Here is a 25,952-nt window from a genome sequence, read left to right as displayed (position 1 = left end):
AAGTTCCTGGCTCCCTCTCCTGTTCACCAAACTCCCTTACACAAGCTGGCACGAACTCACCATCTACCCCGAGGTGAACAGAACCGCTGAGCCAACGCACACCTCTTTAAACAGGTAAAAGCCCTGCAAAAACAGACTGTTGCTAACTCACTTTTTACATGTACAACCTATCCCTCATGTCAGGGGGTGTGGGGGGGGGGAAGGGGGGGAAGAGAATAGTGGTGTTACATACACTTGTTTTTGTTTTTTAAATGGCCCATTTAAAAAGTCGTGTGGGACCCGAGACAAAAATAAATACATTAAGAAAAATTTGATTCTAAAGTAATCCTCCAACGCTTTTATCATAAATATAATCATGGATAAACAAAAGCGATACATACAATGCTTCCACCACAATATACAAACACATTTACTGAATATTGGGCTTTGTCCAGCTCAGAGGACAACTGCAATAACTGATTGATCATGCAGCCCAGAGGAAACACTTGTCTCTTTGGGGGTTACTTGCTGAGCTGGTCTCGTCACCTTCTGGGTTTTTTAACCATTATGTCAAAACTGCTGTCTGAGTGGGTTTCCCGACTCTGCACTTCTGTAACCCAGGCTGTGTAATACGGCAGGTATCATTTATAGGGGTCCATGTTACAATGGACAAGAAGCAAAAAGTGACACTGTGTAAGGGCTCATTTGCATGTTATTACCCAGAATCCCTGGCTGCAGTGGAAACAGTGTATGCCAAGAGATAATGAGGAAAGGCAGGCCTGTCTGAGGCACTGTGCTCACACGTGAGATGATGTTTGGAGATGATGTTTGGGTGCTGTACACTGTGGTGGAGGGTTTTGTCTCTTATTTATTCACCATATTTTGTGTCTGTATTTTCTTTTTTGTACCTTATTACATTATATAAATCTTACTATATTTTCCCTCTGTTTATTCTAATTTCCATTTATTCTATGAAACCCGTTCACCCTCTCACACACGTGGCTTTAGGAAATTCATAGCTGTATCACATGTATAAGTAATCCCTGCATCACCGATCTAACGCCCACAACACGGGGCAAGGGACGCGCAGCCACAACACTGGAAGGACTGTATTAAGGACACATCAAAAATGTATTAGGGCAAACTTGCAGAAAATGGCACAATAATTAGCTACATTAGGCTGCGTCCCCGCTAGCGCTGAGCGGGCGGCGCTTGCAGCGGTTACTTACATTCCTACAGCACACACGCTCACCCGTGCTCGGGTAAACAAAACAAAAATCCAACTTTCCCGTGCCCTCAACTACCCGCAATACACCCCTCACCCACCCCTCCCCCCCCCCCCCCCCCGTGCTTGTAAATGCAGAACACCCGGCGCTCTCCAAGCATGAGCGCGCTCAGCGCCAGCGGGGACTCGGCCTTAGAAACAAATCCATTTCTCTCTATCCAACTCAAATGAAAGATCCATCCTTCAGTTTGCACTTTTAAAGCAGCAAAACGTGAAAAATCTGATGTGTTTATTTTTTTAATACATCAGTCAGTTCTCTAGTATTAGATCATAAGGCCTGTGGTTATTTTTACTCCTAATGCCATTTGTAATGATTTTGTTTAATGCACTCATTCTTTGGTTGCTACAGCAACCATTTAGACCAGTGGTTTTCAATCTTATTTCTCTTAGGGCACCCCTAACTAGTGTTCAGTTGCTGTGGTACCCCTTAAACAGAACAGGGTCACAGAAAACAGGACATAGAGTGTCACAGGAGACGGTCACAGGAGCCTGTGGGGGCAGGGAGTCACAGGAGTGTGGAAACAAAAACAAACACACACACACCTCACCCCCCCTCAGGCCCATGCTGCTGCCTTCTCCACTTGGCCACACCCCACAGGCTCCTGACAACCGATTGCCCGCATAACCCAGCAGCAGCCAATCAGGATAGAGGAAACTGCCCTGCTCTCCCTGCGAAGGGAAATCCCGTGGCACCCTTTTGATCCTCTCACGAGACCCCGGTAGGGAAACACTGATTTAGACAGTTTTTACGCACTTCCTCTTTTAAAACCAGACTGACACGCTTTTTTTAACTATGCCCTTTGACAAAAAAGTATCACAAACAGCAGTCTGTCTATTGCTCTGAAACCTGTAACAATGTGTTATGCGTCGTAATATAAATGTTACTTATCGGTGTGTCATAATATAATTATAGTGTTCCTTTATTTAAAAAAAACAAAAACCACAAACTTGGAAACCACTGAGCTAGTAAATCGGCCATGTTTGAAGTGACGTTAACCCCAAGAGATCAAATGCAAATTTTGTTACAATCGACGCTACATCAAGACAGAGATACAGTAAGATTGACATGCAGCCCCTTCAGTGCTAAAAGCCACAGAATGCTCACTTTGTCCAAGCAGGGTTTCACTCAGGTCCCCCGGTGAAGCACTGGCCTAGCAGGAAAGACATCGGGTCTTACGCCTCGGACACGCTTAGCGCTGGCGTGCTGAGGCGCGCTGAGGCTCAGGGAAAGCGGGTGCTTTCCCTGGCCTTGCGGTTGCTTACCGCAAGCGCTCTCAGCAGCCGTCAGGGGGCGGTCCGGGGGAGGGCGCGTCACTGGCCGGGGGCGGGCCAGTGACGTCACGGAGCTGGTTCGCCCTCATTGGGCGAACCGCGCACGTGACCGGCCCGTCTCGCCGGCAAGCGGGGGAATTTAAAATTCCCCTAAGACCTGTGCTTCCGCAAGCGCGCGGAAGCGCAGGTGAGCCCCTACTAAAGCCGCTCTAATTGCGGCTGTAGGGGCTCAGTGCTGAGCGGGAGCGCGCGTCAGCACGCTTCCGCCAGCAAGCGCCAAACATGGCCAAGGCCTTATTCTAGTGTGCGTGCAGCTCCTGCACTACCGCAAAGAATGGACTCGGATAGGACTTTGCTTGTTGTAGTACCTATCGCACGGTACTGAATAAGCCCCGCTGTCCTTTAAGTGGGAACACTGTTCAAATCCCAGTGCCAGCGCTTTATGACTCTCGCTGTGTTTCATGCACCAAAATTACACTGAGCTCTTCAGGGCTTCAATGAGCCTATAAATAGCACCATCTACAGAAACCTGACAATTAACACCAGGCTTCCAGGATAGGTTTCCTTCAGTCTGTGAGCTGTGTAACCACTGGTGCTCAATTTCATTCCTCAAGATCCCCCCTTGGTGTCATCTTGAGGACTGGATTGGAACACCCCTGCTATAGAGGAGTCAACTTTTTGGAGACTACATGTTTACATCCCTCCGCACTTCTCAGATAAGAACGATTGCTCATTGCACAGTCACTTTTATAGCGTTCCTCGGTGTGTCATTTGAATTGACGCATCAATGATTCATCATTATTAAACAGTCCATATTCCATGACCCTCCGTATCCGACATTTTGCAGGTAGGCTTCTGAGAACGCAATAGACAAAGATTTCTAACCTGGACCTTTTTGGTGCCCTGTAGTCCTACCCGATTGTGGCACACCAGTGGCCTCATTGACGCAATGGGAACGCAATTGTAAAAAGGCTTGTTTTCTAGGGGATAGAGTGCACTGATCTCTCCCGAAGTGGTTTGCCTGATCAAAACAGGACTGGGGTCCCCCCGACTTCTGTTTCCGTCAGACACTGCCATGTGATTGCCAACAATGCGATGACATGAGAGCAAATCCCGGAAGTCTGGTTACGCTCGGGTGCATGGGACCTCCGGCAGCCGAGAGCAGTGATCCCAGGTAAAATATCAAGGAAGTAACACCAGTAACTACACTGCTAAAACCAGGGAGCCCCCCAGGAGCTACAAGTAGCTAGGATTGGTCTAGGCAGGATTGGTGCCTTAATTCATGCGTTTATTAGGCAGGAGTGGCTAACTCCGGTCCTCAAGGGCCACCGAACAGGTCAGGTTTTCAGGATATCCCTGCTGCAGCATCGGTGGCTCAGTTAATGACAGAGCCCCTGACTGATCCGCCTGTGCTGAAGCAGGGATATCCTTAAAATCTGACCTATTGGTGGCCTTTGAGGACTGAAGTTGGTCACCCCTGTTATAGAGGCTGTTAAAATGAGAATATTGATCTAAAAGTACAATTTCTCTCATCAGACCAATGTAAACGAGTGCCAGTAACATTTGTAATGGAGCAGTTCCCCCTACATTTGTTTTTTGTTTTTAGCACGGTGGAACCCGTGGGTCACCCCTAATCAAACGCCACTATTTCCAGCTCCTGGAACCACAGGGTCAGAATGGTACTTACTGGTGAAGTTACTGTGTTCAGGGGGAACAAAATGGCCGCCAAATCTTAGGCCAGTAGGAAATAAATTGCAAACATCGGTTGTGGCTTCCTATCGAAAGACCATTTTAATCCCCTTTAAAAAAGACAGGAAGTGATGCAGGTAACTTCACCAGTATCTCGGCCAACACGGGGTCCCCAGAGCTGGAAAAAGTGGGTTTCCGCTCCGGAGGGTACAATCCTGCACAACAAATAATATTAATATAGGCGATTAGTTAGGTTGGATTGCTCCTTTAAGGGGTGATAAAATCTTTAATTATATCTTTTAAGACATCTGCTACCTATACATATATTTACTTCCTTAATCCCGGTGAGCGGAGATTTAGCAGGGGTTTGCGGAGGTCACAGTGTGTTCATCAAGTACAGCGCCTCTGATAAGGACAGGGTGGGATATAGGTCAAGAAAATAATTGATTAACACTTCCTCATCCAGAGGGATGCAGTGCTACACAAGTAATCATACATTTGTTTCATATAGCGCTTTTCTCCCAATGGCACTCACGTCACACTGACAGTATAGTGTGGAGTACGCGGCACATAGGATTGTTACACAGTCCCTGCCCCGTGGAGCTTACAATCTATGTTTTTGGTGCCTGATGCACAGGGAGAAAGTGACTTGCACAAGGTCACGCCAGGAATTGAGCCAGGCTCCCCTGCTTCACACTGTTTCATTGTTCTTAAAGCCAGTGTCTTTAGGCCGAGTCCCCGGTGGTCTCTGCTGCGCGCGCTACGGCGTGTGATCCACATACCGGAGCACAGCCCTCTATGGGACAGGCCCCAGTCGCGTGTATGCGTGGGACAGGTCCCAGTCACGTGTGCGCGCGCAAAGCGCGATGGAGCGACCGCTGGAAAGGAAGACTAGGATTTTCTTTCCCTGCAGCGATACGGTCACATGGTTGACTAGCAACCAATGGTTGTGCAGATAGTGTAGCCCGTCATGGCCGCGGCCCCCCCGCGCATCCCAACCCTACCCCTAGACAGCAGCTTTTACGTGTGCACGGGCCACCAGTCGCTACGACGCGCGTGCAGCCGTGGACACTGGGGACTCAGCCCTGTGTTACGGCTCCAGTGGTCACGGCTGCACGCGTGCCGGAGCTTCTGGCGGCGCGTGCACCCGTTTCAGCCGCGACCTGTGCTACGCGGCTGTGCTTGGAGTGGAGAGCAGGAGATCAGATGGGGGCGCGGCCATGACGTCACGCGCATGGTTCGCACTCATTGGCTGAACCGCCGCCGTGGCCAAAAGCACGCCCGCCGCGTCAATAGATAAAAACTTGTCTTCTGGTCAATGCGGTCGCGCATCGCGGCTCATGCGCACACACCCCCCGACTGGAGCCTGCCCCATAGAAGGCTGTGCCTTGTGTGCGGCGCGCACGCTGTAGCGCCCACTGGGGACGGAACCCAACTCACTGAGCTGCTGCTTCTCCAATTAATGGATTGTAGGCGAGGGACAGGTTAATCGCCACATGATTTGAGATAACAGCCAAGGGATGTTTAAACAGAAGAAGGCATCAATACATAGAAAGTCAGGAGCCAGGCGTCAGACACTGATCGGTTTAGTGGGAGATTGATTTTTTTTTTAATGTTTTTATAAACCTCAGAAATTAAAATATAAATTATTGAAACTATTTTTTTTTTTTATTTACGTTTATCCTACAAATGTTTGTGAGCTTTAGAGTGGCCTTTTCTACCCTTACTTGTCCCTCGCCCGGTATGGCAGGTAGTTGGAAATATGTCATGCAGGGAGTGTGTATTAATCAGAGCAAACAAGATTGTCAAAAACCTCTCCGCCCGGAGGCGCCACAGAAACGCGGGCACGGACAGCGTCACGCCCAGAAACATTTGTTTTTTTTCAAATATTGATCCTTATCTGATTATTTCAACAGAATCAATCACAATTTTAAGTCCTTCGTTGCCATCCCTATCACAGGCAGAATATCTTCCAGCATCACTTGGGGTAGAGATCAGATTGTAGCCACCGCCCAACGCGACGTGATTTGAAGTGGGAGGGGGCTCCACTTCCTAGCGAGTTAACGGCGGTCTGTGTTTTATTTTTATAGGTTTGAAGCCGAGGGTCTCCCAGCACTGAACCGCATTTAATTTTAGCTCCAGGGACTCCTGCTTCCCAAGATACTTTCCCCCGTAGCGGGTGTCGGTAGCAGCTCCAGCTGGACTTAGTTGGGGCTATCATAATGGCGGTTTAAATGCCTCACGTCACGCAGGCGAATAAGAAGCCGTGATCACAGGGTCATCCCTTGTGGCTTCCTATTGGCCCGCGTGTCCAAGACATTAAAACCCACCCCAGATAAGTATCTCAGGGAGCAGGGGCCGCAGAGGTGAAATTAATGCGGTTCAGCTCCGGAGACCCCCTGCTTCCCACCTAGGGGAAACGGTATAAACAAAAAACTTCATTTCATGTGAGCAGCATGTTTAGAGTGGAAGTCCCCTGCATTGCAAGCTATGCTCAAAATCCTGCGATTTAAAGCAGCAAAACATGGGTCGGTTACATTTTTTAAATGTTATTTATTATAGGATTGAAGCAGGGGGTCCACGGAGCTGAACTGTTAATTTCAGCCCTGGAGACCCCCCTGCTTCAATACCGTAACAAAAATGGCGCAGTGCTCCAGGTTCTGCTGCTTTGTAGATCTCCGCAACCCATTCGCATTTGTAGAAAAGCTTCATGAAATACAGAATATGCCGATTCTGTGGGACGCTGGTTGGGATCTTGCACCTCAACCATCTTTGGAAGAGGTCTGTGCTGGGAATATCACCTCTTTACTGCCAAAGGCCCGGCAAGGTTAAAAACGGTCTCCCACCATTATGTCTTCAAAACACAACTATTCAATTATTTCACAAGGAGGATGTGAGCAGGAGGAAAATAGGAGAGTAAATGCTACATGGTCCTGTTTAGTCAGTGAGACGTATAGGGGGGAAAGAGGGAGGCAGCAGCAGTACAATTAAAAATTATCTCCAGGCTCTCAGGAACAGCTGAAGAATTCTTGAAATGTGATGTTTATATGGTGTTATCTTTCATTGTCCTGCACATTCAACCTCAGATAACCTCATAGTAACCCAAATCCATGTAACATAGGCTGAAAATACATGGCCATCAAGTGAAACCTTTGTGAAATTCTAATGTAGAAGATACGCATCCTATATGTAAAGTTACAATGATCCAAATGCAGCAAATACAAATCCCAGTGAAACAATTGCCAATTGGGTTTTAGAAGCGGAAATAAACGCCTTCCTGATCCAGTAATGGCAATCCGATTTCTCACTGGATCCACATCCTTCCCATGTGTACTTATTTGTCACATCCTTTCTACAAAGAGGTCTAACCAAGGAGTGGCCAACTGCAGGCCTCACGGGCCAGTAACAGGACAGGTTTTAAGGCAATCCCTGCTTCAGCCCAGACGACTCAATCTGGTTACTCATTAGACATGGGGTGGCCAACTCCAGTCCTCAAGAATTGAGCCACCTGTGCAGAAGCAGGGATATCCTTAAAACCCGACCTGTTGGTGGCTCGAGGACTGGAGTTGACCACCCCTGGTCTAACCTGTTCCTAAAAAAAGATATCTACTGTATCCGTTGACATGTAGTAAATGCCACATGGTCACTACCCTTACTGTAATGAGCTCTTGCCTGTGCTGCTGATGAGATCTAGTGTCCCCCTCACCCCAGGTCACTTCGTTAGGCAAAAAAAAAAAAAAATGTTGGGGGGGGAAGACATAAAAAAGACCGACAAATCTATTTCCTGGAAATGCCTCTGCTAGGTCACAAGGAAAGCTAATGTTTAACAACGTATTAGGCAATTCAGTAATATTAAACCGTTGGAGTGTCGGAGGGGCCGCAGCACCACAGTCCCTCTAGCACTTGACCGTCTCTGATGACGTTCCTCTGCCAGCTGGGATCGTGTCCAGAGCTCCACAGAACGCAATCTCCACTAGACAGTGAGCAGACAGGCCATGAAGTGGTCATGGGGACCAGATCTCTTGCCATGGTTGTGGGGACCACATGGTTGCCAGATCCCGTGGCAGTGGGGACCCCTGGGGTACCAGCGCTCATGCCGTGGCGGTGGGGACCCCATGGGTTACAGACCACATGCCGTGGTGATGCCATTGCTATTCCAAAGTTTCAGTGATCGAGCTACAAAAAAAAGCAAGAGTGCTACAAGAAAATGACGTGTCAGAAGCATGATAAAGCCTTATAAAAGTCGCTGGCTTAAATAAAGTTACATGGGATAATCCCTGCTACAACCAAACAGGACGCTCGGTGGCATGTTTAACCCTTTGAGTGGTGGGATCTGGCCCTCACGGGATTGCATTACGCAGTGGCTACGTCGTGGGCTTTTAGGTCGCTTACTCCCGTGGTGCGCTGAACGCGATCTAGCGCGTGTGCGCATGGCTGGGGCCGTGGTGCCGCAGACCGCGAGGACGCGTGCGCACGCCGAGCGATCAGACTGTCTTAAGGCAGTGATCGCATCCATGCGGAAGTGGCGCGCGTTGCGCAAGAAATCAGTTGAAACTGATTTCGTGGCGCGACAGGCCGGTCACGTCAGCGGTTCGCCCAATGAGGGCGAACCAGTTACACGATTGCCCTAGGCACGCCCCCCCCCCACGGCCAGGGAAAGCACTGGCTTCACGCGGGTCACTTCCCAGCCTCCGCACGGGCGGAGGCACCGTAGCCCCAGCCCTGTGTGTATGTATATATTTAAATAATGACAGACAAATCAGTTCAAGCTTATTATCCAATTTCTTTTGTCTATAAAGTGACACCCGCACGCACCCACGCACATATAACACTGGATCTGAAGAGGCAAAAATTTAGAGTAGCAGCATGACAGGAATGGCGCCCATATATGTGCCAACCACGCGGGTTATTCCCCCATACGCAGAGTATTCGGCAGGTTACAGGGAGGCTGTATCGCCGCGAGACGAAGCGCTTGGTTTTCCACTCTGCGAAAGAGGTCAAACCGCGTGGCTTTGCGCATATTTGGGCGTTATTCTGAAAGCTGCCGATCCCCGGACGCTGCGTTAAGGAGACAGCACGGGGAAAGAAAATGGCATCTGACACTTTCAGCATGTAAGGAGAGAGCTGCTTATACAAATTACTGGGGGTTTTATCTTTCCTCTATCTGGACTCCTCCTGTGTGTGTTATTTTTTTATTATGTTGTCAAATCAAATAAGGGAGATAATATTTAGCAGGTAATATCAGACTGATGACTGAATCCAAGGAAGCAAATGACATTGAAGGGTTTTATAAAGCCACTTGCTCCCTACGTCGCAGAGTCACTTGTCAATATGAGCTAAAGTTGCAGGTGAAAGCGCTCGGTAATATTACAGTAACACTTTTACAAGTTAAGGCAGGGGTGTTCAACTCCATACCTCAAAGCCGCCCCCCCCCATATCCCCACATCAACAGGTCAGGTTTCCAGGATATCCCTGCTTCAGCACAGGTGGCTCAGAGGCTCAATCAATTGAGCCACCTGTGCTGAAGCAGGGATATCCTGAAAACCTGACCTGTAGGGGGAGCTTGAGGACTGAAGTTGAGCAGCCCTGATTTAAGGCACGTGTAAAGATTTACAATCCGATACGTTTGTGAGGAAAGCGATTATCAACATCGACGGCCAGGTGGCTTTGTGGCACCTAAAAACGCAGTTACATTATGCGAGGAACGGGAGACAGGAAACCAGCTTCTTTATGCAGACTAGAAACCAGCATCAAGTCCGACAAGGAGAGGGGTGTGCCCGGGTTTTGGAAGGAGATACATCTTTTTACAGCCAGCATGGGCCACCTCCCGGGCCCCCCAGAGCCGCACCTCCCGGGCCCCCCAGAGCCGCACAAACTCACAGGCAGTGCTCACGTGTTATTCCAGCCTTCTATTAACCCCATCAAAAGTTAAAATAGCTTAGAACGCATCTTAATTTCACTACATACCTTTCTGGAAGTGAAGGTGTTAAAGCAGCAATACAGCTTTCATTTATTGTTTGTTTTCATTACAGGACTGAAGCAGGGGGTCTCTGGAGCTGAACACTTCATTTCAGCTCCCTGCTTCCAGAGATCCCTCCCCCCCATAGCGGGTGCTGGGATCTCTGCAGTCAGGGAACCGTGTGCTCAACAAAATGGTGGTGTATATAAGTCCCACGGCCCAGTAGGAAGCCGTGACGTCATCCGGTATGGCTTCTCATTGGCCCGCGCGACCAGGACCTTTAAACTCCATAGAGACACTGCGCCTCCGTAGCGTTGCCAGTATCTCTGGAAGCAGGGGATCCGCAAAGCTGAAATTAACAGGGTTCAGTACGAGACCCCCTGTTTCAATCCTGTAATAAAGGTTTGTGGGGTTTTTTGTAATAAAAAGAAAAAAATGAAACCTGTATTTTCTGCTTTAAAGGGGTAATTCAACCTAGCTGACATACATACATACATACATACATACATACATACATACACACAACCACACACAACCACACACAACCACACACACTTTTCTTTAAATCTTCCTACGGAACCAGATCACTCTTAAACTGTCTTTTCTATCCTGTGAGAAGTTAATATGAATCGGTTAGAGTTCGGAACGCGGAAACCAAGCCAGCTACTTATTTACCTGTTTGACACCATAATTACTTTGTAAACAAAAGACAAACCAAGAATCTGTCAGGCAGTCAAACCCTTTCGATACCTCAGGTTATGCTAGTATACAAAACATCAGAGGAACACGTCAGGAGTTAGCTACGTAAAGCATTTCTCTACCAGGGATATTCCCACTGACCTGCAGGATCCAGCGACAAGAATTCCAATGCACTGAGCTACTGCAATACTAGGGAAACACCGACTGAAGTCACACACCTCTCGTAGGCACCTACGAGCCTTACAGCCCCTTAAAAAAATACGTTAATCCTAGATGTGTGATTTTCATATTTTTAGGAATCAGCTGTATAGTATTAAGCAAATAAAAACATCACTTGTCTCAGAAAGGTCTGCAACCCTGTGTCTCCCCATTATCTCTTTGCCGTCGTCTCCACTGCTCGCGATTCAGCGTGCGCTGCGCAAACAAGATACGGCCCTGTATGGGGCTGGCCCCAGTCACTGCCTGCAGAAAGCGCGATGCGCGACCGCCTTTGCCAAAAGACAAGAAGAATATCTATTGGCGCGGCAGCCGAGCACTGGCTACGTCGCGGCGGTGGTTCAGCCAATGAGGGTGAACCAGCCGCGTGACATCATGGCCAGGCCCCCACCCAAAGATCCGTCTTTTCTCCCCTTACTCTTCTCCGGACGCGCTTCCCATCGCGACCCTAGGACCGCAGCTTAAACTAGTGCACGCGCCGCGAGGCGCTCCGACGCGCGTGTGCACACTGACTGGGGCAGTAGCTTTAGCACACAACGCTTCCACTGCAGCCAGGGATTCTGGGAAATAACATGCAAATGAGCGCACATTTAACCAATATTATATATACTTAATCATACTTACTGCATTCCCTCCCCACACATTATGCCCTTTTTAAGGAGTTTAATGTAATGTACTTGGCTTCCTTGCTATAGCAAACCATTTACAAAAGCAGGCGGCCATATTGTGAACCGGGGATCTTTGCAGATTGATCGCGGGAGAATGGGTGGATCTGCAGCTTAGGAAATAACATTTCCTTACAGCCAAGCAACTGCTGCATTAAAAAACAGAAATAGAATTTTTTAAAATGCGACCTGTAATACCACTGACATTAAAGAATTATAAATTAAAGGCAACTGTACGGTCAAACAACCACCCAACCTACCCAATTTGATCATTAAACACACCCTTCAATACACCACACGGAACAAAACAAGATGCAAATCCCCTACAAACATTCACAGAAGATACAACCTAAACATCTCGAAATAAGTCAGCAAAACGCAGGGGACACTTACATGCCAGCCAGCAAAAGGCCCCAATATTGAATATGAGGCAGAACCAAAACAAAACACTACACAACCGGAGGTATATGCAGAGACGCACACAATCGGGAACCAAACACATTATTGGGACCACTTGATAATGGGGTCACTAAAGCTCTGATCTATAATTACAGAAGAATGAACCTGGGAGCGGAAATTCATACGTCTGCTTGACTCTAAACATACTGGACTCGATAGGAATTTGGGCTTCCTGATGCTATAGAAATGGATTTTAGAGAGAGAGATATATATATATATATATATATATAGATATTAAAATAGTATCCGAAGACACAAGAAAAAGAACAAAATGAGCACACAAACTAACAAATGTCTGTGACATCGCCACCCGGGTGAAGAAATGAATATGGCGTAGGCCAGACATATTGCAAGAAGAAATGACCATCGTTGGACAAAGATGGGACTCGACAGGATCTCAAGGGATATGAAAAGACAACGACCAAAAGTAAGATGGGATCATTTAATTAGCAAATGTGTTGGAGCAGCGTGGAGAAGAGAGGCTGTAACCGCTGGACCTGGGAGATCATTAGGGAGACTTCATCCAGCAGTGCAGAGACCAGGGCAGAAAATACATATCCAAAAAGAATGTATGTGCAGCGCACAGCAACAGAGCAAATAAAAATACTTTATTGATGCTGCATAAAAAAAAAAATAATAATAAAAACCGAGGGTGCAAGTATTTTTATTTGCTTAACCTTGCTCTGTTGCTGTGCGCTGCACATACATTCTTTTTGAATATCTCTGGACACGGCTGCATGCTGGAGGAGACTTTTGGGGACATAGGGAGTACATTATCACTTACCTAAGGGCCACCCTAATGAGGAGGGGGTGGGTATAGTTATGCCATTCCACACCTTCAGGGTGTTACAACGGCCTAAAATAGGTCTAAAGACTGTTATTGTTATCACTGTCTTATGGATTATTGTTCCCATTTATTGTCATCCTTTTGATTGAGAATTGTTATTCGGTGGGACCAAGCACTTGAGCATCAACCCTTGTCACACAGAAAATACATATATACAAACATGTGAAAATAAAAGGAAAAGGGGAAAAGGGAATGGACTCTTCTAAAAGTGAATGTGAAAACAGTGTTTAAGGAATTAAATAAAACAACAAGATGTGAATACACTCAATGACTTAAAAAATTAAGAAATACCCTTCACCAACCAGTGGTAGAATAAGTATTAATTATACAAAGTGTAGTTAGCTGCTCAACTTCCTCAAATAGGACTGTTCTGAGTCCCAAGATGTAAGGTTTCTTTTCTTCTGGGGGAGCAGGAGCGCAGATGTGCTCGGTGATATATGTGAATAAAAATGAAAGCAAATATAGTGCAGGGGGCTGATAATGGTTATTTATCACTGTTAGCTTTAAGTAGTTGCACTCACAAAACTTCTTGTAATGGTAAGTATGTCAGAGATTCTTCTCTCTCTGACTGGAGCCCTTGTGATGAATAAATACAATAGGTCTCAGGATACCCCTCAGTTGGTATATAAGTTCGACATGAAAAAGAAAAAAGCCACAATAGTGCATACTATTTGACCAAATATATTCAATAACATGTCAAGAGCAGTTAAACGCACATTCATTTCCAATAAAATAAACAGGCGTTGGAGAGAACCGCCGAACATGGAAGGACCCCTTCGGTATACAGCTTCTTAGTGTCTCACTCGCGTCTCACACTCTGATTTCCGCATACGTCACTTCCGTGGCAGCGTCACAGGTGAGGGCGGAAGCGCGGTCTGCGTCTGCAATCAACTCCGATTTGCCAGTCCTTCAGCCCTCCGGTTCTCCAACAATGGTAACTCTACGCGTTTCGTTGATGCTTCGCCAGGAGTTGTGTCCTGATGAAGCACCAGCGAAACGCGTAGAGTTAGCGTTGCTGGAGAACCGGAGGGCTTAAGGACTGGCAAATCGGAGTTGATTCCAGAGGCAGACCGCGCTTCCGACCTCACCTGTGACGCTGCCACGGAAGTGACGTATGCGGAAATCAGAGTGTGAGACGCGAGAGAGACACTAAGAAGCTGTATACCGACCGGGTCCTTCCATGTTCGGCGGTTCTCTCCAACGCCTGTTTATTTTATTGAAAATGTGCGTTTAACTGCTCTTGACATGTTATTGAATATATTTGGTCAAATAGTATGCACTATTGTGGCTTTTTTCTTTTTCATGTCGACCTTATATACCAACTGAGGGGTATCCTGAGACCTATTGTATTTATTCATCACAAGGGCTCCAGTCAGAGAGAGAAGAATCTCTGACAGACTTACCATTACAAGAAGTTTTGTGAGTGCAACTACTTAAAGCTAACAGTGATAAATAACCATTATCAGCCTCCTGCACTATATTTGCTTTCATTTTTATTCACATATATCACGAGCACATCTGCACTCCTGCTCCCCCAGAAGAAAAGAAATATATACAAACACCCTTAGAAAATTACATTTTGGAAGGCACTCCGTAATCCTAAAAGAAATAAAATTAAACCTAAATCTGCAAAAATAGCACAAAAATCGGCACACACAGGGCGTATTTACAAAAGGTACCATGTTTTTGTTACTTAGGATCGATGTTTCGTCCTGTTACATGGACCTTTCTCAAGATGCACATAGATATAAGCTCTGTGTAACTTGCCACTTGTCCTTAATGCACTTTCAGCCTAGGTCGAACTGTCCTTTTATATACACTTCCCAAAACTTCGACAGCGAGTTCCCAGCTCACCAGATGCTCATCCCAAACACCTCTAGTGTGGGACAGGACTGTCCCCTGGGTATTGCAGCAGGTCAGAGGATCAGGAAACGCACAATGACATTCCACCGTGCAGCTTTCTTGCATTATGCTTAGAAATGCTAGCAGCGAGGTTAGAAGAGACACACTTATTACACGGAGCACCGTGCTGACAATGTGCAGGTTATACTACCAACGCCCCCACGCCTCCCAACCAGCAGAATTTAAAAGGGAAAGTCCTACAATGCAATACTAAAATGTGAAATGTTTCATGGTGAAAAATGTATGTTTTTCTTTCCACGGCCCAGAGAGGAAGATATGGGCAATTGACAATTTTCATGTAGGATGCAGAATTCACAAAGAACCTTATCCAGAGAGATTATGCTGAACATCGTAAAAAAAAAAAAAAACAGAAGCCTTTGGTAACCATGGAAACAGATATTTAAAATGGGTTTCGTAAATGCCTGCACGCTCACATTGTTTAACATCACCTGCATTATCCTAGTCACCATATCACGGCTTCTCGTTCACCTTGGTTCTAGGTGGGACGGCGTCTTTCCCGTCATATTAGCAAACAGACATTGTAATTACGTGAACGCACACACCGTCATAACACCTACACTACCTTGCCCAACACTTATTTAACCATTTCACTGAAAGACAGGCCAGAGACGCACGCGAGAGATAGGCGTTAAGTCCCACACTGGCATTACAAGGGTTAATTTATGCCCAATCCATTTTCAAAGGCAAGGCCTTAAAGTGAAATAAAAACCATACATGCACACAGCCCCTGTAAGCTCAGAACCCAAACCCAGCACACATGGCAAAAAGGAGGAGTGCTACAGAGATAGTCTTTTGTTATATTACGATAAATCATACAGTTAAATACTTCTATTTCTCTTCATAAGCATTTTCGGCTGGTAACCACGGTATCTCCGCTTCTGCAAGTCCCAACACCACTGCACCCACACAAAGCTCTCCAAACCACTTCAATGAGGGGATAGCGGTCTCAACAGACTGGTCATTCACAGGTGTGTAACAAGATCTGCTATTTATAAGGTGGGATGGGCGAGCTTGAAACCTCAGGGTCACAAACATCCAAATTGATTACCAATAGAACTTAAACATGCACAGCTCACGGTGCTTTGGCCAAAGAATTTAACTAAATGACCCTCACTTCGAGAAAAACAGATCAGTATAACTATACGCTTTGCCGTACTTGATGTAGCACCGAGACTGTCTTTTGCTAAATAAAAACATGCCAGATATGCAAAACATGGGGGCTACTGTAGAACGCCGCCGCAGTTTCCAAGTAGCGCGGCGCAACAAAGCAGTTTACGAGAACGCTCACCAAGGTGGCAATTTAGGGTGACGGCGCCGACAAAGGATTACGATCCTATTTGTCTAAAATAGAGAAACTAGGAGAGCTGCGAACTGAAATACCCCACCGGGGAATTAAATGCAAGTTGTAGAGTAAGTGGGACTGCACCTTTACACAAAACGTTAGCCAACATGGAGCTGTGCCCAAAAGCTGGGGGGTGGGGAGGGGGGAAAGAAGTGTTCCCCTCCCCAAATCCCGCCCTCGGGTTGATTAGATGCAGAGATCAGATTTCTTTGTGTCCCTGCTTTGCGTGGGACAGGGTACGCAGTGGCCAAGGAAGCCAGCCCAAGCCTTCTAAATAAATAAATAAATAAATGAAAGAAGGAGAAAAAAAACCACTCACATGGGAACTTGTAAACTTTGCAACTTTTTCCCGCGCACAAGGCCAGAAATTTCCACTTCATCAAAAGCCGGAGTCGCAAGAGAGACTAGTGATAGCGAGACGACAAAGGAAACTTTGCAGAGTTCACCGTGCGGGCTGCAGCCTGTGCGAGACCTGCAGGCTCTGCAGGAGTCCCAGGGCAGCTTCCATGGCAGTTCTAGCTTGTATTTGCATGCCAATTCCCAGCGTGCTTTGGGGCGGTGACACGGCTGTGATGTGGCCGTGATGAGCCAATGCAGGGAGGGTGGAAGGAGACGGGGAGGGGTGGAGGGGTTTGGCTGCACTGCGAGGGAGACGGGAGAGCAGACCTCACCATGTCTTTGCAGAGCCACACAGCATGCAGTGTGAGAGATTGTGCGCAGGGTGCGAGATGTTCGGGTGGACGAGTGTACGAGTTGTACGTTGTGTATGGTGCCTGTTCCCTGTTGTGCGCAGGGTGCGAGATGTTCGGGTGGATGAGCGTACGAGTTGTACGTTGTGTATGGTGCCTGTTCCCTGTTGTGCGCAGGGTGCGAGATGTTCGGGTGGACGAGTGTACGAGTTGTACGTTGTGTATGGTGCCTGTTCCGTTGTGCGCAGGGTGCGAGATGTTCGGGTGGACGAGCGTACGAGTTGTACGTTGTGTATGGTGCCTGTTCCCTGTTGTGCGCAGGGTGCGAGATGTTCGGGTGGATGAGTGTACGAGTTGTACGTTGTGCATGGTGCCTCTTCCCTGTTGTGCGCAGGGTGCGAGATGTTCGGGTGGACGAGCGTACGAGTTGTACGTTGTGTATGGTGCCTGTTCCGTTGTGCGCAGGGTGCGAGATGTTCGGGTGGACGAGCGTACGAGTTGTACGTTGTGTATAGTGCCTGTTCCCTGTAGTCCCCAGATACACTTCAAATTTCCTTTTTATTGGAAGTGCAATAGCTCGATTTTTAAGGCTATATACTCATGATTTTTTTTAAAGTCAGACTTTTTATATACACGATTGCGTTACTGTAGAAATATATATATTTTTTTATTAGAAATAGCGGTGTTAGTCCAGTTGCAATAGTGCAGAGTACATTTATTTATAAAATGTGTTACCAGGAAGTAATACTGTACATTGAGAGTTACCTCTCGTTTTCAAGTATGTCCTGGGCACAGAGTTAAGGCAAATAATACATGGTTACAAATGTGAACAGGGTATACATTATATACAAGACATTGCATGCACAGTTAGAGATAACATATATTATGGGCATATGTAACAGTTACAGACCAGATTAAAATGTGAGAGCTTTAGTTTTGAAAGAACTTAAACTGGTTTGGTGGCTGTGAGAGTACATGAGTACTTCAGTATTAGGTGATCCTTTTTTATTTGGACTAACAATTGATATTATGAGACAAGCTTTCGAGAGTTCTCCTCTCTTCCTCAGGACGAGCAATACTGGATTACACAATGAACAAAAAAAGAGTTAACCCATGAAATCTTTTGTTAATAAGAATTAATGAGAGGGAGGGGAGAGGGGGGAGGGGGAGGGGAAGAGAGCTTTGGTGGGCATTGGACAGGCAATCACCACCAAGAACCTCCAGCAGTATTTATAAAATGAAAGGGGGTCTACAGCTGTCGGGATGTGATTATATATATGTAAGTGTCTTAGTGCAGCCTTTACAATAGAAACAAGTCCTAATGGGACATGACAAAGCCATTGTGCCAAAAACGTTGTTCCTTTTGTTTTTATTTTAAAAGCTGCACTAGAATAAATAGAAACTCATCTTCTTTGCATCATGAGTGCTGCGGACACCCTTTCTTTATTACACATTAATACACATGTAGAGCACCTACACACATTCAGTTACTGATACATGTAGTACAGATACACACATACATGATCTGAACACAGGTTAATTATTGAAGCGTCTGAACTCTACCACAGTCTGAGATTGTAAAAGGTAACCCAAAGCTCTAAGTGCAGTTGAACAGCTCAGGTAGTCGTTTAATAACGCGATATTATACTCGGACAGGGGTGCGCCAACGGATTTTTCTGGGTGGGCGCAGGCTGTTGCAGAGGCCCCACGCTCTTCCACAAGGCATTAAAATTAAATGCCGGGAGATCGCATGAGGCCCCTGCAAGCTGAACTTGCCGTGATTCAGCTGGCGTCTGGAAGCATCTCCAGGGCAACGCGGCATCAAATGACACCGCGGGGTCTGCAGTGCGACTTCACATGACCCCAGCGCGAGCACCGGGGGACACAAGGCGGGGGGGGGGTGCAGGAGCAAAAGTTTGCGCTCCCCTGCTCTAGGAACATGGACAGATGTGCTTGTGATAATGACCCATTTTCCTTGCTGTATATGGATTGACCAGATTTAGTTATTTCTAAAGATAACAATAAAAAGAAGCACCAGATTATTCCGAGAAATTTGCCTTCTTCCTATGGGTAGGGCGTTAAACGTCCCGTCCCGTAATGAAACTTCACGTGTTCCCGCACATTTTATAGGCTCACCCGCTGGGGCCACGTTCCCGGCAGTTGGTTTTGGTTTCCTCTAGAACTGAAGTGTGCAAGTATATTTATACAGCCCTATTTTGTCAGCCTACACAAATTAATTACTGCCCCCCGCAGTGGGATATGTTGCGGCTTTATTAATAAAAACGTTAATTGTATGTTTAACACCAGCGAAAAGTAAAAAATGGGTTAGCACCAATAGTAAGATATAATTAAATACCAAAGGAACTAAAAGTAATTTCAAAACCGTATACTACCTGCTGTTTTAATATGAAACCCTCAGAGGACACACACACCCCCACCACACCCACCACACCATTATTGGTTATTCTGTATATTACTTGTTTGCTATATACCCTTTGAGGGTTTATATTAAAATAGCTGGTAGTATACTGTTTTGAAATTACTTTTGGTTTCTTTGGTATTTATTTATATTTTACTATTGCATAGTGCTGATCTATTTATACCCAGATATCCAAAACCTATGCCAAACTAGGTGTACTATATAGAAACAAATCCTCCCTAAGTCTACCGGTCAGAAAGCGTATCTCACACAGATGCCAATTATAGACTATGTCCCGATAGTCTATGGCACGGCTACCCAAACCCACCTTGGCAAACTTGACACCCTCTATAATTCAAAATGCTGCTTTGTCCTTCAATGAAACTACAACACACATCACTGCGAAATGCTCAAAGAACTAGATTGGTCATCACTTGTCTAGGCGCAAAGTTCATCTTTCCTGTCTTGCCTTCAAATACTTTCTGGGCATGCTACCCACCTATACAATACAGTGAGAGTTACCTCTTGTTTTCAAGTATGTCCTGGGCACAGAGTTATAACAATACATGGTTACATTAAATGAACAGGGTTATACAGTCAATTCAAAGAAATTTCATGGACAGAGTTGGCAAATTGGGTACAGGGGATAAAAGTAGTGTTGGAGAGTTTCAGATTGAAATACAGCAATTTTAACACCAACAAACGGCTCACACCCTTTGGCTGCCTTTCTACTGTGCCAAAGGCTGTACGCTTTTGGGGCGACGCATATGTAGACTGAAGGGGTTCAGATTAACTGCAGCTGTGATTTCAGAGTCCTTTTGTCCTCCAGGGCATTAGCATTGCAGAGTGTGGAGATTTATTGTAACTATGTTCTTGTAATAATCTTTTAAAAAAAAACTGGAAGGAAAAGTGACCTCCAAGATATCGACACCCAATTTGTCTGTGTAAATCCAGTGCCGTCAGAAGCTTCTTGTGTGTATGTGCTGTGAGTGTGTTGTTAAAGGGATAGTCCGTCATACAAACATTTTGGAAAGAATGTCAAATTGTAGCTCTGTTCACTATAATCTCGTCTACGAAGAACTGTTGGTTCGCTAAAGGGTATTAAACCTACATTGAATCCGTAAAGAATTTAACAAATCTAGTTGGCTTCTTTAAACGAATGTAACCATGCTTAACGCAAAAGGTTTGGCTGCTTCTGTTTCTTTGGAAATGAAGCACAATGTATTTTTGTTGTGGGCCTCCGAATGGGGGAAATGTGTGTCAATCAAGTATTTTCTTTTGTCTCAGCCCACCGGGATCCTTACCACAAAGCCAATAACGATAAGGGGAGGGGGACAGAGAGGGGGCTTTGCAAACCTGACATCGACAAACAAAAAGGGAGCAGCCAGAGGAAATCAAACCACTCCCAAGTCTCGTCTCACAAAGGGTTACAAACCAACTTTTAAATAATTGTTTAAAGTACTTTGTTTTTAAAGACCCTCACATATAACACACGTCACGCGCATTATCATTAGTACACTCTGGTTCTTGGTTGTACTAATCCTTTAAAAAAAAAAAAACACAGCACAGAAATTGTACGACAGATAAGCTACCGGAGAACTGATTGAAAAAGGAAAGCATATAATTTTCCTCATTATAAATTCAAACCATAAAAAGAAGTCGACAGTTCACAGATCAAAGTCAAAAACAACCAACAGCTGATAGTCTGAAATAAATAATAAATCAAGCCACTATGAACTATGAACAATCCAACCAATAAGTTACATATTACAGCACAAGAATAACAATGGAGCAGTAAAAATTGCCAATGAAAATATTAAAAGTTAATGCGACCACAATTGGGACGGGGGGTCTGGGACGGGGGGTCTGGGACGGGGGGTCTGGGACGGGGGGTCTGGGACGGGGGGGTCAGGGAGTCTGGGACGGGGGGGTCAGGGAGTCTGGGACGGGGGGGTCAGGGAGTCTGGGACGGGGGGGTCAGGGAGTCTGGGACGGGGAGTCTGGGACGGGGAGTCTGGGACGGGGAGTCTGGGACGATGTGCGATTTATTTTACAACGTTGTGTAATTGTTAGGACAGTTAAGACTGGTGGCATCAAGTAAGATAGAGGAAGTATCACACAATCCTCTTCTCTTTAGAGAAATAGTTAAACAAAACATTTTAGGGACTCCTAAATTTACCATTTTATTTAAGCTAAAGTCACCCGACAAGCCCCTAATGAACACAGCATTCAGTGATCCTAGCTTCTCTGGAATGAAGCTTCTGGTATTATGTGTGAGAAAGGTTTTGGAAAGCTCTGAAAATGACATTCCTCCTCTTCCGCAAACCGCCATGCTGCAGTGTGACCTTCGCCAGCACAGTAACATCTCCCTTACAGAACCAAGGCCCACAAGTGTGACCTCCGTCAGCACAGTAACATCTCCCTTACAGAACCAAGGCCCACAAGAAATTTTCTGGGGAAAAAAACTGCTTCCTACACCCACTACCTGCTGCTTACAGAGCCTTCTATAACACCCAGTTGGAAACACCTTATAAAAAGGGGGAGGGTGGGAGAACCGTAACATTTGCTCTGCAGGGATCCTCGTGTTCATTCCAACACGCCTACTTCGTCAAGTTATCCAAGAGATGGTGAAAGCTGATTAAGTATTAGAGGGTTCACAAACAACGTGGCCTGCCAGCTGGTTTCCAGGAATTAACTTATGGAACTAGACAGCAACTGTGTTTGTTGCATGATCGGACTAATCTTTCCACTGGCACTTCAAACACAGAGCAGTGCGCGTTGTGCGAGCCGAAGCTTCACTCTCCACACTTAGGCTGCGTCCATAGATGGACCAGCTGTGCTGAGGCGTGCGGACGCTCCGCGCTGAGCCCCTGCATCCTCAATGAGGATGCCTTGAGAGGGAGCTCACGCGAGCGTCCGCAGGTGTGCTTAAGAGTTGGAGGTTTCAGCCGAGCGCCAAGCTGTTTTTCAGCGCGCTGTCGGCTGAAAACCTCCAATCACAGCACAGCAGCGTCAACGTCACGGCGCCGTGACGTCGGCGCCGTGACATTGACATCAGTGCGTCGCTGGCCATTGGCCCAGCGACGTCACTGCCCCGCCTCCAACCACCTCCCCCCGGCTGCCCCTGCGCACGCTGGCTCGCCTGCAAGTCCGTGCAATCGCGCTGACTGAAGCAGGCGAGCCTCAGCGTTAGCGCGCCTCCGCTCTCCCCACACGTCTATGGCCCGGGCCTTAGAGATCCAGATTCATTTTATGATGCCTCCTTGCAGCGAAGTCTTTCCCTGTGAACTCAATGAGGGGAAATGGCGTCGAAGATCTACACTGCAGTCACTGTAACGTAATGCATTTAATAGTTTATTAACCAGTGACAAATAAATACTGTTTGGGATTATATAGCAGATTAGGCTGGAGACACATGTTCATAAAGTTCACCCTCTGTTAAATTCTTATTGGACGAGATACTCATCCTATATTTATAGTTATGCAGAGGAAGCAAATAAAAAAACCCTAGTGAAAACTTTGCTAATTATGTCTCGTACGGGTAGGGTCGCCGACAGCTCTCCCCCCGCCCCTCGTGTCAGCGGCCCTGCAAGCCCACTCTTTCTTCACCCCGTTTCACTCTACTGTCCTCTCCTTCTTAAAAAAAAAAAAAAAAATGATTGGGGGGTGGGAGGGAGCAAAGGGAAGGTCCTTTGGTCCCGCAGCGGAAGGGAGCTGGCGAATGCGGAAGTTGGGACCCGACTTCCAGCGGCAGCCTGGTGCACGGTGAGGGACTGGCATGAGACTGCAGGCCCCGCGGCACACAAAGGCTCCAACAGTCAGACGCGGAAGTTAGGCCCGATCTTTGGCCAGCTAAACTCACAGTGTCGGCCGGGCCTGGGACACTTGTTCCAGCTCTCACCCCATGCATAAGGGGACAAAATCCTCCACGACTCCACTAATGGCAAACAGATTTCATCCTTGACCAACACTCTCCCTACGTTTTACTTATTTGGCATATCCACCCCCTTAGAATTAACAAGCAGAAGACGCCAACTCCCAACTGGTTGGTGCTTCCTATAGTCAGACCATGTAGGCCCAAGAAGCAAAAACACATTACAGCTGACCTATTAACCAGCCTAAATCCATGCAATACTCCCCAAACACCAACAGAAAATCAGCTACTAAGGGGGAAGACTCTCCTGGTTATTACTGTAGGGAACCAGCATCACACTAAATACACATTTCAATGCTGGAGGTACGTTACAGATTTTAGCGCCGTTTTAGAAATGGCTTAAAAAGATGTAGTACAGGGACAGAGTGAACGAGGTAAAACGGGTATGTCGGTGAGTAACTGGTGCCCACTATACAGCCAACTAATAGACAAGATCTACAATCTCTATAGAACTGAAACATTAGCCAGCATGCCAAGACCACAAAAACAAGAGTATAATATTACACACACAAACCACATGGTGCTGAGCACCAAAGTGGCTAGTGTCCACGGATACATAGATGATGTTGCTTACATTTAACAAGGATCCAAACGAGAAAGACGTCCAAGCTTATTTTATGACACGCAGGTGAAACCTGTGAAGCTGTAACAGTTTGGGGAGCTCAGTGAGTGACACTTGGGGGCCATTGACTGACATTTGGGTGTAATGGGAAAAAAGGGACCCTGTCAAAGGCACATTGTCTGTTCTATTCAATATTAGCCTTACTTGCAAACCCCTACCTAAGATACTGTCAAACCAGCTCCTGCATGGCAGTGAAGCTCCCCCCCTAGCAGTCAGTCTTACGCCCCCTCACTGCGTCTTACGCCCCCTGACTACGTCCTACGCCCCCTCACTGCGTCCTACGCCCCCTCACTGCGTCCTACGCCCCCCCACTGCGTCCTACGCCCCCTTCACTGCGTCCTACGCCCACTCACTGCGTCCTACGCCCCCCACAACGTCCTCAGCCAGTCCTCCACACCCCTTCCCCCCCCAGCCTTAGTCTTACTCCCCTTCTCTCCCCCCCAGTCACAGTCTTACTCACCTCACCCCCATGTCTTACTCCCTTTACCCCCCACCCCCACGTCTTACTCCCCTTACCCCTCAGTCAGCCTTACTCCCCTTACCCCTCACTCAGCCAGCCATACTCCCCTTACCCCTCACTCAGCCAGCCTTACTCCCCTTACCCCTCACTCAGCCAGCCTTACTCCCCTTACCCCTCACTCAGCCAGCCATACTCCCCTTACCCCTCACTCAGCCAGCCTTACCCCTCACTCAGCCAGCCTTACTCCCCTTACCCCTCACTCAGCCAGCCTTACTCCCCTTACCCCAGCAAGTCACAGTCCTCTCGCACTCACCTCTCGGACCCGGTATTGTTCCCCGCGCTCCGGGCCGCCCACTCCCGGTGTCCACGCGCTCCGGGCCGCCCACTCCCGGTGTCCCCGCGCTCCGGCCCGCCCACTCCCGGTGTCCCCGCGCTCCGGCCCGCCCACTCCCGGTGTCCCCGCGCTCCGGCCCGCCCACTCTTTCTTTAATACAAACCCCAGGGACACAGACCCGGCCCTCCGAACTATTCAAACTATGGCGCCAGCCACGAGCCCGGCCGCCATTGGCCGACGTAATTGTGCGAGACGTCACGGGCGTTTGACGTCACTGAAACGCGAACTGTGCGTTCAAAACCTCTCTTTGGAGCGCCAGCCAGGGACGCTGAGACCCCGCCCACGCTGATGTCACAGGTGATGTGGCCACACCCAACTGTACTCCGCTCAGTGCGAGCCCAAGAAATGCCTGGCGAGGGCGGGGGGTCACGTGATCTGGCTGCTGTTCCGCTGTGGCTAGAATAACAGGAAGTGACATAAAGAATCAACCGGAAGTTATCTTGTAGGAGAGACACACTAACAGGAAATTATATAATAGGAGAGTCACACTGACAGGAAGGTATATTATTGGAGAATCACTAACAGGAAGATATATTGTAGGAGAATCACTGACAGGAGATTATATTATAGGAGAGTGTCACAGGAGACTAGCGCTTTTAACACTTTAATACCCGGATCCTTTGATTGAGCAACACAAGAGATAAAATAAATTGTGATTTATTTACAGAAGGAACATATACAGCTTGACTTACAATTACCACGAAAAATACATTCACTGGAACTGGGTCAAACGAAATAAAGTGTTGCCAAAACTAAATGTTACCAAAACAAAGTCTATAGGAGCAATTTCCCAGGAGCGGGAGTTGCTTGCAAAAAGAGCCTGAAAACGTCCTCGGTCAGCAGCGCAACTTGGTGCTGCTATTAACTCCGCTGGAGCTGCTTCTTTCGTGATGAAACTTTAAAATCTAAGTTTCAAGATGTTTCTTGCATGAATCCTTAGATGGTATGACAACCTTACAGCATGATGAAAACTTGTTACATGATGGAACTCCTTCCCGATGGGCTGCAGGGTTTCTTATGCACTAAATAGTCTTATACTTAACCCATGCAGCCAATCTACTCTGTGGGAATAATTCCTTCCACCTATCACAGAGTTGCC

The 25,952-nt window shown here is 47.0% G+C and overlaps 1 protein-coding gene across 7 annotated transcripts in view; it reads right to left on the bottom strand.

Annotated features, from left to right (window-relative positions):
• NUMA1 (nuclear mitotic apparatus protein 1) overlaps positions 1 to 25,225 on the bottom strand; it is a 98,500-nt gene extending 73,275 nt beyond the window's left edge. For 5 of the 7 annotated variants that reach the window (XM_075592815.1, XM_075592809.1, XM_075592812.1 and 2 more), the window contains exon 1: positions 16,655 to 16,876. The gene's annotated coding sequence lies outside the window, so the exon portion shown is untranslated. Of the gene's footprint in view, positions 1 to 4,556; positions 4,636 to 16,654; positions 16,877 to 24,772 lie in introns of those variants that run through there. The other 2 variants (XM_075592810.1, XM_075592811.1) reach the window with 2 other exon arrangements.
• Positions 25,226 to 25,952: the final 727 nt, after the last annotated feature.

The sequence above is a fragment of the Ascaphus truei genome, chromosome 3 (assembly GCF_040206685.1).
Source record: "Ascaphus truei isolate aAscTru1 chromosome 3, aAscTru1.hap1, whole genome shotgun sequence".
NCBI classification, from domain to species: Eukaryota; Metazoa; Chordata; class Amphibia; order Anura; family Ascaphidae; genus Ascaphus; species Ascaphus truei.
Note: the sequence above shows the minus strand (reverse complement) of the source record. Positions and strands in the feature narration are given on the sequence as shown.